Raw genomic sequence first — 10,981 nt, 5'->3', positions numbered from 1 at the left:
TTTGAGTTCCAGGTATTTCATAGACTGTACCGCTGACTAGAGTTAATACCCATTGTACGACCTCATTAAATAAAGTAACCACAGTCTACTATTCTAAATGAAATCAATCTTTTTTTTGTTATATGTGCCACTATTCAAGCAAACCAGCGAAATGTAATTAACATCGCTGATAAAGAGGTTAATTTACATTCAACCGATAAATATATTTATAGGAAGCCATTTACGTTATGTTGAAGCTATAGATATCGAAACTCTATCGATTTATAATTCAAGAACTTTGAATTATTTAAAAAAAAAAGTGCAAATTGCATGCAGATAAAATTGATCATTTCAAATATATGAATACAAGAAAATTGGTTTTAATATAAAATTTTGTCTTCGAACAACTTACGATTTCAAAGATGGCTGATTCTTCTTTCTTGAAATTCGTCTGTAAAATTCTTATATTTCGAAATAACTAATCCCGAACGATAGCGGAGAAAACTAAAAGCAATTACTTTAGAAAACACAAAATAGCACCTTTTAATCATTTAGAAAACAAATCAACAGCAACATACCTGAACCGAACAGTACAAAGCAGAATAAGACTCTGAGCCAGCAGAAAATTAAGTTACAGAGTAATGTGGCCTAATTGGGCCGAGTTCCGCGCTTTCCTCTCCTCTGCTAGTACAGTCAGTTTGTATTAAATTAGAAAATATATAAAAGTTTGTTTGGAATTGAACAATGCAGTGTTAGTTTTGCAGGATTTTTTTTTTATTTTCATCTTTTATTTTTTATTAAATTATTTTTACATTATATGTATATGTATATATTACTTTTCTAATATGTATTTCTGTTGTTTCAGGCATTACGTTGGTAGGACAACTAGTAGCTTTTTACAGGACTGTACTTTTTACCTTCTGCACTGCTTAAATGAATACTTTTTAGATTTTTAAAAACCGTAGGTTTGTGGAGTATAATTGATACTATTGTCTTCTAAACTTTGTGTATTCGAAATCTTGATAATGTAAATATCCTATTCACAATATTTTAATAATTTCAGTAATTTTTTGCCAGCTCATTCCCTCTTAGAGGAGGTATACAAAATTAAGTATAATTAAATATAAGTTATTATGAAGAATGATTAAAAGTTTTTTTTACTATTTATTTTTTAATTTCACTTGATGAAACAGTTTTGATGCATTGATATTAATCATATACTCCTATCTTATGTGCTATTATTTCTTACTAATTAATATTTTGTTCCAAAACTTAATATATTTAGAATTTAAAAAAGAAATATTTATTGTTCTATTTATCTACAAATAATTAACAATATATTTTGTAAACATATTTTTTTTTTATAAATGAACTAGACAATTTCATTAAATTTAATTTCACAACATATTTTTTACAGATGATTATCAAGTTCAACTATTGAAGTAGGCCTTCGTACCCCTCAAGCTCCATCATGTTATTTCAGACAAATATATCATTTACAATCCATCGATAGTAAAAGTGTCAGATTTGTGAGGGTTAGTTCGAATTTAATAACTTATACTTATAATTGTTCAATAATGCTCATAAAAAGTATTTAAAACTTTAGGTAATGGCTGGAAGAAAGGTAAGTAATCTCATTCTTATTTTGCAAAATTTATTTTTAAATATATAGTTGACTGTAAAAATTGATATATATATATGAAGATGGTCAGAGTCGCGGTCAAAAGAGAAACAAACATAGTTTACAACTATTTATTTTCCGACGTTTCGCCCCTCTGTGCAGGGCTTCCTCAGCGCTGTTCAAAGGTAAAGATTGAACAGCTTTTCAACTTACTGTTTACTGCTTTTCAATTTACTGTTCAACTTTTACCTTTGAACAGCCCTGAGGAAGCCCTGCACAGTGGGGCGAAACGTCGGAAAATAAATAGTTGTAAACTATGTTTGTTTCTCTTTTGACCGCAACCCTGACCATCTTCTTATATATTTTTAAATATGATTGTAATTAATTTATTACTGGTAATATATTTATAAGATATAATATGTAATCCTTTAGATGTGATTTGTTATTTCCTGATTACTTACACAGTTGTTGTTAGCTTCTTTCATTGAATTATAAATCATATTTCGTAGAGTTAAAGAAATATTTTTTGTGAGTTTTTCAAAACAAATCCAAAAACAATGCATTTATACATACATTGTTTCTAGCCACTGCTGTGCTTGAAGTGTTTTGCTTCTAAGTTGATGATATTTAAGTAATAATTAGAAACATTGATAATTAAAAAAAAAAAAGATGAGTATATTTAAATTTGTAACATAAGTTATTTTGTTTTAATTTTTTATATATTTAATAAAAATATATAAATATATTCACTAAGAAATCAATATAAATTTGGTCGTTGATACAGATTGTTTCAATTAAAGCCATTTAATGCTTCTGCAATTAACTTTTATGTTGTATAAAAGTAATTTTTGTGTTAGTGTATTAACTAAGTAAGTCACATAATTTAATCTTTACCCCATCGATTGTAAAAATAATGTGGTGTACTTCATCTTCATCTGAACTAAAGGAAGATTGATATATATTTTTAAATCACTGCTCAACTGATACAAGGAAAGATTGCAAAATATGGAAAAGTACTCCATTAGAAATAAAAAAAATTATTTTTGTCACCTAATTTAAAACTAATCCATTCTTCATCAATTTCTAAATGACTTACTTACTTAATCAATTGCTTATTCTGTGGCAACACAAATATTCATTTTACAATTCGAATAAACATACTACAGAACCCAAGTACACAAATTATATGAAGCCACCAGAAAAAAAAACTATAATAAACAAGTAAATTCATTTCCTTCTTTTCTAATTGATATCATTATTACTGTTGGTAACAGATTTATCAATTTTTATAAATAATAAAGAAGACAATTTGTAGTTAGTAGTAGCATCTTAGTTTCCTGCCATTTAATAAAACTAATCAACTTACCAGTTGACATAACTGGTGTCCCTACATCAATTTACTTATTTCATTTTAACCAAATATAATTAAAACTGCAATAAACAAACTAATGATTTTAGTTTATTTATTGCTCTTTGAAACAATTTTCATTCTTCTTGCTTTTCATACAAACCACAAAATATTTAAGAAGATTAAAAATAAATCAAAATCAAGAGGTTACATATAGATGAGATAACACTTTGGGTAAGCTATAATAATTATATCATCATCTCAGGAAAATAACCACAATCTGCAGAAGATTTGCCTACAGGAATTTGCTTTATGGGAGGAAAGCCATAGCTTAGAAATATTCACCCTTCATATACATCCATAGCGAGTTTTCTTGGACTCCGGTAGGTAGTGCTGCTAGATATGTATTTATTTTTAACTTTTCAAATAATTAACTTTAAAATATCTATTTACTACAATTATTCTTCAACTATGAAGAAATTCAGGTTACGACATATACTTGGTGTGGTAAGCCATTCCAGTAGCTGATTTTTCATATCATAAGTCTATTCTAATATAAATTAGCAGATGGCCATATTTTATCAGTATGATACTTTGATTTAATTTTTAAAAGTAGCATTGGTGTACTAATGGCCTGGCATTTATCTATTTAAAATTAATATTAAAAGACTTTTTTTTAATGCAAATAAGTAAATTAATTTGTTAATTCAGTCCTATCATCGTTATGAATAATAGAAAATATTATGTAGTTAATATATATGTATATATAGTTGACCGTAAAGATTTAAATATAAGAAGATGGTCAGGGTTGCGGTCAAAAAAAGAATATATAGTTTAAAACTATTTTAATGTCCGACGTTTCGCCCCACTTTGCAGGACTTCATGAGGGCTAAAAGTATACAAAAAAAAAAAAAGAAGACTGAGAATATTACAACAATAAGATAATAAAGCTAGGATAAATATTAGTGAATATTTACTACTACTTTACTAAATAAAGTGATAAGAAATTACTTTATTTTTACATAATATTTATCCTAGCTTTATTATCTTATTGTTGTAATATTCTCAGTCTTCTTTTTTTATGTATCTTTTTAGCCCTAATGAAGCCCTGCAAAGTGGGGCAAAACGTCAGACATTAAAATAGTTTTAAATTATTTGTTCTTTTTTTTGACCGCAACCCTGACCATCTTCTTATATTTATGTAGTTAATAGTTTGAATATTAATGTTTCTAAGGCTACTCCGATCTTTCATGTCCCAGAGTCCACATTAGGGTAATTAAGGGTGGCTAATTGCTCTATCGAGGCAATTCTTGACTAGAAATGAGAGAGATAGCTAACGAATTACTAATGGAGGACTTAGAAACAATGTTCATTGGCCCTAAACCACACTGTGTATGTTTATTAGTTTAATAATAAAATTAATTGAATCTTGGAAAACAAAGAAGGAAATATACTGGGCATTGAACCGTGTAGGAAACAATCCAAACTTTCAATCACTTTGTCAAACCTGATAAAAATATGTTGAGGTCTAACAACAAGTCCCCACGAGGAGGCCACTGTCAGTTAAAATATCTGAAGAAGATGAAATTACTGGAAGATTCCACCTACTTTCAGTGTCTTGAGAACAGACAAAAGGCTGAGGATATTTGATGTAAATCTGAAACCTTTGCCTTCTACAGACTGCAATACTTACGTTTTGTTAGAAGTATTCTTATGAGATCTCTAGATAAAAAAATGGGAATCCCTCTAAAGATTCAAAAAAGGTCAAAGTGAGAAAACGTTTCAAACCCCTTAATATAACATTGATAAGGGAATTCATTTATTATATGTCATACTATGTCATAATATTTCAGGACTATCTTTACCCTTTTAACTTCACACTCCTTTATTTTCTAATTTCAGACGACCTATCCATCCTCTAGTCCTCTATTTAAAAAGTTATTACATTGTCAACCTAACACACTTCAAAATCATAAGTAATTATATATCATTTTTATTAATATATAAATACATTAACAATTACATTTCAGTGCATTGAGATATGCAAAATAATTTATAATTATTTTTTCTTAAATGTGTGAGTCATATATCAATCATCTTTTTGGAAATTGTATTTTATCTAAAATTTTTTTTAGAGTTCCTTTTCTAATATTTTGTTGCCATAGAATTGTGATTTTAGTTTTTTAAAGGATTCCTGTGGTTTAATGTATTATTTTGATTTTATATAGTAAACAGAGTTTATATTTTAGTATTTTTCCATAAAAACCATTATTTCCCTAATCTAGCAGTGTATCTCTTATCCTGCTTCATATTTGAAATTATACACCATATCTATAATTTATTCTATCTTTACTACTATTAGCTTCAATTTAATCTTGTTACTCTGTTAACTATAAAAATGTTAATTTTATATATGATATCTAGATAATGTGGACATATTAAAAAAATACTATGTTAACATAGAAACAAAATTAGAATTGTTTAATTAACAGAGTAACAGGACGAAATAGAAGCTAACAATAGTAGGATAAAATTAACCTAAATACCTTGAGGGTGAATAATAAATACGGTAAGATTAAATATATTTTATTTTTATGTCATAAAAGTAAAATAATACATCAGATTACAAAAATCCTAAAAAAAAAAAAATACATAAAATAAATATGTATATTTTATAATATACATATACTTATAAGCAGTATATCTTCAACAAAATTTTTAACATATTTTTTAAACTCTCATGCAGGATATTTGTACATAATAAACATGTTTGATATGGTAAATATGTAAAAATAATAATAAATTATATGTTTCATTCTAATTATTTTGAATCTTAATGTTGATAATGTATATAGTATAGAATTGCATAGTATTAAAAAGATAAAACATGATCTTAAGGTTATTTTAAAGTATGTTAGGTTGATAATACTCAGCTTGTCTTCATATAAAATGTACCTATTGTAGATGGTGGACTTAAAATGAGCATATTCTATGAATGTCTTGCTAAGAAAACTGATGAAGTGTGAAGGTTGAAGGCTTATATTATTGCTTGCTAAATAATTCTATAGAAAGTAGAAAAAATCCATTACAGTCAAATAGAAACAAGGAGCAGTTTAACCAAAAGACCAATCAGTGAAAGAGCTCTAGGTTGTTACTGAAACTAGCAGATAGTCTAAGGTTGCGAGATCTTGGTGCACCTGCAATTCTGTTTTCGCCAACTCTCAAATATTTTATGATGAAGATCTTTATTTATCTTAACATTTTATTTAGCATAATAGGTTCTTGAATTTTTAAAAGTTATTAATACACATTTTGAGAACTAGATTTTACAAACACTATGACTTAAAAATTCCAATAACTCTTCTGATTCATTGTACTCACATTATCGATGTATAATGTTGTGAAAATTAGATAATGCCTCCTTATATTCATCCTTGACTGTTTATGATGTCTCTCTACCATTCCGCATTGAGCTTGAAAGTGGTTCCACAAAATGTTTTGGTCCAAGAAGGGTGCACTATGAAAAAAGGTTGGGAACAACAGGTGTAGGGGTAATACTGGTGGATTGCCTGGAAAATTTTGAATGTACTTAGGCGGTAGAGAGGGGGCTGCTTCGTTTATATCGAGATTTTCACTTTATTCTTGCAGGAAAATTCCAAAATAATGGCTAAACAAGTTTTTGTTTATTAAGAGTAATAAGTAATTAAAACTAATATTCCAATGAAGATAAACGTCATAACTATCATACTATTTTATAGCACATTAAACTATCTTTAATTTGAGCGTTAATAGACATTTGTACGTCTAATGGTTCCTGAGATAAAGATTTCCCACAATAAATTCACTAAGTACTGATTTTTCTGCATATATTTCATGAAATGTTGCTTTTTAAAAAACTGTACCTTGGGAACTATTAAGCGTAAACAGCTTGGGCTCATATTTTAGAAAATTTACTCTACTTTAATTAATGTTCTATTAGGTTTTCTAGTGACGTAGGTAGTTAGTTTCAAAGATGAAAAATTAAATTTTTTAAACAGCCACAATTTGGTAGTTCCCCTAACTATACTTGCCAGACTCATCAATTTTTACTAATTATTATAGTTTTCTTTAAATAATTAAAATTTGGGATGAAATAACTAAATTTTTTTTATCGGGTTCTTGTACTTGCCTTTTAAAGAGGCCCTTCAGTCTACCCATACATGTTAGTCCTAGTCCTCGTAGATCTATACGGAAATCTCCTGATTTACTCGAAAAACGGACCGGTGGCGAATTTAAAAAAGAAAACATTACAGAATGTCAGTGGGCAATAAAAGACAAGAAATCTGCCAATCTGATTTAAAGCAAAACAACAAATCCTTGGTTTGTAGTTCTGTCTACTTTTAAACATAGAATATAAAGCCATACTAACAAAGCGACATTAATAACCAATTAAATTAAAAAAACATAAGAACCTCATTAACAATATATAATATATACCTTCAGGGACGTCGTTACGGGAGAGGGAGGTAGAAGGCATGTCATATCCCCCTTCCTAATAATTTTAAAAACTGAAAAATCGGGAAATTTCAATCTCTACTTCAAACTGTAAAATTTTCTTCAGAGACGTTTTTATATTCAAAATTCTTCACAAACGTTATTTAGTGAGGTTCAAAAAAAGGTTTAGGAAAAGAACTAATTTATGAATACTCCTTCAATAATTTGGGAAATCTGATCAATATTGATGGGAAATTATAGATTTTGCTTCCCCTATCTCTCTAATAAGTTATCCCAGAAAGAATCTATGCCAACTTAAGAAGCCATCCGTAGAATGAAAAAGAATACGTGCCTCATTCGTGCATTATCTTGTAAACGGTAAATTTTAGGGCTTTTAAATGTAGGGCTAGCTACGTTTCGGGAAAGCTTTCCGACCGAATCTTGATGTACGTGACAAAATCTTAAAAACAAGACCGGTCCTATTTCAATTACCATTTTCCAAAGTCGGAGTTGTGAAAAAGTTGTTAGACTTTAGAATTCGTCACTTCTCCATGAAATTTCCCTTCTTTTGACACATCTTTAGTCAGAACCCATAGCTCCTGAGATCCGTGAAAGGGATCTATACTGTGGAATTATATATATGCAGTGGTTAAAACGGTGGTACAGAATATTAAATTTTTATCATAAAGTATAGGGGGAGTTATAATTAATTTCAAGTAAAAATCCCCCAAAGTGCTAGGCACTGAAAACCCTCAGCGTACAAGAAATTTATTATTAAGGCGACAATTTAAAAATTATAGGTTATCTCCGGCGTTGAAAGAATAATGGACTTGAAATAACGGAAAAATGGTGACAATAATTCAAGCCCCAGGCCTTGAGTAAATCGATCAAAAACCCACTATTTTTGGAGACGCTGCCTTCATGAATGGAATATTGTGCACACTGATGTATGCTATTTTCGGTCCTCAATAATTATGAATGAATAAAAGTGGCCACGAGACTCCTGACACATGACACCCACCTGCTCGAGAAGAGATCAATTTATTTATTAATGGATCCTAAATTTAGCACGTGGAGGTCCGTTAAACCCTTCGTTATGGCGCTTTAATTGCAATCTCAAATAGGAATTTAATTACATCATCAGCTTCTGTATTTCATTCGCATTTATTAATAAATGTTAATTTTTTTGTTACTAAAGAAAAAAATTAAAACTAAAATTCGGGCTTGAGCACGTGCTTCAATTAAATCCAAAATGTGATTAAACCTTACTGTGCCTCCTATAATTACCATTTTTTAAAATTTGTTTTATTGCAATATGCCTTTAAAAAAACATATGACGTAAAAATTCATCGATGAATGATTAAAAACCAAAAGAAAGGTTATCAGATAGCAAGTATAATTTTTATATGAAGGGCGCTAAATAAAACTTTGAATATATGAAATAAAATCTAAACATTTCGATTATGATGATCAAAAATTATCTGAGTTTAATCTTCTTGAAGAACTTTTCCAAAAAGTTCATGAACATTAGCACATTTCTTATCAAGCCCAGAGAAAGAAAAGTAAAAAAAATACTAGTTTTTTTTAGATAAATAAATCCATAACTATGTATATTTTTTAATTAATTTTTATTAAATGTTCTACATAATAACTTTATTTTCATCAGAAATCAATTATTTATTTTATTAAATCTATAGGTGTCATTGTTTTTGCGATCTCTTCATAAGAAATAATTGTTATTTTTGTCAATTTATTTCATCTGAATTTTTTTCTTTATTTTTATAACATTGTAAATAGTTAGAGGAGTCTATTGTACTAGACTTTACCCTCCCCCCATAATCAATTGTTATAAAAAAAAATTAAAAAAATGTAACTGTTGTACTAACCATGTAAGGCCAATACTAACTTATTAACTTATATTATGATTCATATATTTTTTTCATTGTTCCATTGAGAAAAATTATTAGTTGGCTCATTAGTGTTTTTTCTCTATACTTTTTTTTTAAAGTCTTCCTAAATTTAAATCTTACAACCTTATGGCTTCCTCAAAAAATTCATAATCTTGTAAAAATATGGCTCACAATGCTTCCTCCAAAATATATTTTTCAAATGTACACAATCCTGAAAACCCACATCGTTCAAGTGATTTATTATTAATCTCTACTTGAGTCATACATACATACACCTCCTTTCTGGGCTGACTAGTAATAAAATATTATATGTAATATTTAATAATTACAAATATTAATATAATAAAAATATTTTTCCGGTTCTTTAATATTCAAACATATTATGTGATAACGAAATATTAACAAAAACATTATTTAGTATCCAATTCAAACATGAAAAGAAGTTTCTCTAATTATTAAAAATTTAAATAAAGTAATCAATCAGAACATCCGGGATATCGTTAATTTGAAAGATTGAAAATTATAGGAAAACGAAATTCTGTAAATGTATTAAATTATTACACAAAAGGAAAAATGTATACATAATCATTAATATTATAAATAAGGTATATATATTGGGTTAGTGGTATTAGTAAACTAAAATTAAACAATAAAGTTCTATAACAAACAAAACAATAAAGAAAATATAAAAAAATAATTAATATAAACTATACAAAACAAACGATAGGTCTTCTTTAACACAAAATAAAGTATTCAAGGCTGATAATAAATTAATAACGTCAGGTGGATGAAAACGAATAGTAAAGTCAATCTGACCTTAAGTTATGGAGGAAGGCCGTGTAGATGATAGCTATAGGAGGATTATAACAAAGTATCAATTGTAGAAAGCACGTTTACGTGCGTTAACATCTTATGATAACGTGTACATAACAGGCCAGCACTTTATTTCATACTTGATTATCATATAATTTATAATATTTAAATATAACCCCTGGCTGATAGGAGTGGAGCAAGTAAACCAGTTCATTGATCCGGTCAAGAACGTGGTATATCGTTTCCAATGTGTAGCCAGCCACAATGGTCTTAATTATCAGTTAAAATACTGATAAGCCTTTCCCATTATTAAATTTATAATTTCAATAAAATTAATCATCGCTGTATGCAACAATATAGATTTCACTTCTTCGAGGTTGAACAATATAAACGTATCTTTGCTTTATGCTTGACTAACGATTAATGAACTGAAAGGTAAAATAATATTATGCCAATGTGTGTAAACGATTATTGAAAACCTTAATTCTAGTCTGTAAAATTCATTGTTCGTTTTGGATAATTAAGAAAGTATTTTATAAAACTGAATATTGTAGATGAAGTAGCTAAGGACTTAAAATATTAGGAACATTAGCAGCTTATTTAATATAAATGATAAAATGGAAAACTGTATTGGGTGAATTAACTTCTATTCTAAAAATCACTTTTTAAACTTCAATTTCTCCAAGTTTAATTTTTTTAAATTTACACAGTTTTTCAGGTTACTCGTTACTTACCAAAGATTTGAGCTATTATCTCATCAAGTATATTGTTGCGTGAATACAATACTATCCGATGTATAAGTGTATACATTTAAGTATTTTGCGTGTATAAAAAAGA

The 10,981-nt window shown here is 28.1% G+C and overlaps 1 long non-coding RNA gene across 3 annotated transcripts in view; it reads left to right on the top strand.

The window, feature by feature from the left end:
- The first annotated feature begins 1,403 nt into the window (after positions 1 to 1,403).
- Positions 1,404 to 10,981, top strand: part of LOC106677896 (uncharacterized) — a 66,491-nt gene continuing 56,913 nt past the window's right edge. The window contains exons 1-2 of one of the 3 annotated variants that reach the window (XR_001342658.3): positions 1,404 to 1,514; positions 3,214 to 3,331. This is a non-coding gene — a long non-coding RNA (uncharacterized lncRNA). Of the gene's footprint in view, positions 1,604 to 3,213; positions 3,332 to 10,981 lie in introns of all 3 variants that reach the window. The other 2 variants (XR_001342657.3, XR_010843562.1) reach the window with 2 other exon arrangements.

This window comes from Halyomorpha halys, unplaced genomic scaffold (assembly GCF_000696795.3).
Source record: "Halyomorpha halys isolate HHAL.00 unplaced genomic scaffold, Hhal_1.1 Scaffold111.1, whole genome shotgun sequence".
NCBI classification, from domain to species: Eukaryota; Metazoa; Arthropoda; class Insecta; order Hemiptera; family Pentatomidae; genus Halyomorpha; species Halyomorpha halys.
The sequence above is the reverse complement of the archived record's forward strand: the minus strand, read 5'-3'. Positions and strand labels throughout refer to the sequence as shown.